Below are 2,050 nucleotides of genomic sequence, written 5' to 3'. Positions count from 1 at the left end.
CATGAGACTCTGCGTAAAGTTAGTGCTAGCGAAGTAACGTATAATGCGTAGGTAACTCACCAGGTTGTCGTAGGGGACCGTAGCCTAGGCTAAGGGGTCTTCCTTAGGGTTAAGCGCTATTAGGCCAGTTAAAGTGGTCTTAAAGAGAATAGCAGGACGCTCTGGTCCGCTAGCGCTAAGTTTATAAGGGTTGCTTGCATACTACACGCATGCTACTTACTAGTATAGTGTAGTAACACTAGGGCCGCCTACAAGGCCTATAACCTGCAACTTTTGCTGCAATATAGGCAGTATAGTATTAAGGAGTGTCCTCTTACTACTATTTTTAAAGCCTTTAGCATAATCCAGGCGCCGGGATAGTGTGTTAGTAGGATTTGTCTTGCCTAGCTTATATTTAATCTTAAAATTAAACTTAGCTAGTTTCTTAGCATACTAGGCCTAGCGAGCAGATAAGCTCTTAGTAGTTATAAAGTACCGGAAATTGTTATAATTATAAAGTACGCGCATTACATACGCGGCATATTTAAGGTAATGGCGCCACGTCTTAAAGTATTACACTATAGCGAGTAGTTCTTTATTATGCGTATTATACTATACTTCTAGGCTAGTAAGCTTCTAACTATAATAAGCGATTAGGTGCTAATAGAGTTAATCTCCCTACCCCAAAGGCTGTAGAAGTATACTGCTATAGGTATAGTCGGAAGCGTTAGTAATTACCATTAGGGGTAGATTAGGGTTAAAGTGGCGAAGTAGAGAAGCTTATGTAAATATAGCGCGTAGCTTACAGAACGCCTACTACGCGTTATTAGGCTAGGACCAGGGTTAATACCATTTAGTAGGCCCTTTTAACTTATACTTCCTCTTCTTCTCCCTATCTAACGTTAGGTCGCGATGTGCCTATATAAGATATGCGTATAGGGGGTATACGGTATCTAAGTAGTTCTAGATAAATCGCCTATAGAAGTTAGCAAAGCTAAGGAAGACCTAGATATCCCTATAGGACTTAGGCTTAGGCTATTCCTTAATAGCTTTTACGCGGTTAGGGTCTATTACAATACCCCTAGGGGTAATAATAAAGCCTAGGAACTTAATGTTCTTAGTATAAAAAATACATTTTAATAGTTTGGCATATAGGCCCCAAGCACAGAGCTATCGTAGTACCTACTTAACGTACTCGACGTACTTATCCTTATTATTTAAGTAAATAAAAATATTATCTAGGTAGACTATATAAATAGTATCCACTAGGGTTTCTAGAGCTTTATAAATATAGCTCTAGAAAGTTATAGGGGCGTTAGCAAGACTAAAGGGCATTACTAGGTACTTAAAGTAACCGTAGCGTGTCTTAAATACGGTCTTCCATTTATCTCCCTTTTTAATATAAATCCTATGGTACGCATTACAAAGATCTAGCTTTATAAATATCTTTATATAGCTAAGCCTATTAAAGAGTTCGCCGACTAGCGGTAGGGGGTACCAATTTTTAATTGTAATCTTGTTTAGGCGTCTGTAGTTAACATATAGCCGTATTATACCGTCTGCTTTCGGCACAAAGAGGATAGACGCTCTAGTAGGCGACTTACTAGGCCTAATTTAGCCCTTTTCAAGAGCACTGTCTAGGTACTCTTATAAGATCTATAACTCTTTCTGTAAGAGGTTATAGAGGGGCATTTACGGTGGCGTCTTGCCTTCTTTTAAGTTAATCGCATAGTCGTACTTAGAGTTCTGCGGTAGTATACTTGCTAGCTTATTAAAGAAGATATTAATTTCCTCCTTATATATATCTAGTAGGCCAGGGGCCACGGAGGTCAAAGCAACTATTATATGGTAGTGTACTTCCGGGAGCTAGTAAAGAAAAGGGTGCGGCCGATATGCATTTCGTAGGTATACTTACACAAAGAGTATATATAGCTCTGCTATAGTATACTTAATAGTTTTAGGGTTTTGATCACCTCCCCCTTATATATAGGTAATCTACGCTAGTACTAAAGGGTCTCCACGGGTACTTACTACCAGTAACGGCAGGTCCTCTACTATGTTTATAACCGGT

Source organism: Cenococcum geophilum, assembly GCF_001692895.1.
Source record: "Cenococcum geophilum 1.58 unplaced genomic scaffold K441scaffold_14, whole genome shotgun sequence".
Lineage (NCBI taxonomy): Eukaryota > Fungi > Ascomycota > Dothideomycetes > Gloniales > Gloniaceae > Cenococcum > Cenococcum geophilum.
Note: the sequence above shows the minus strand (reverse complement) of the source record.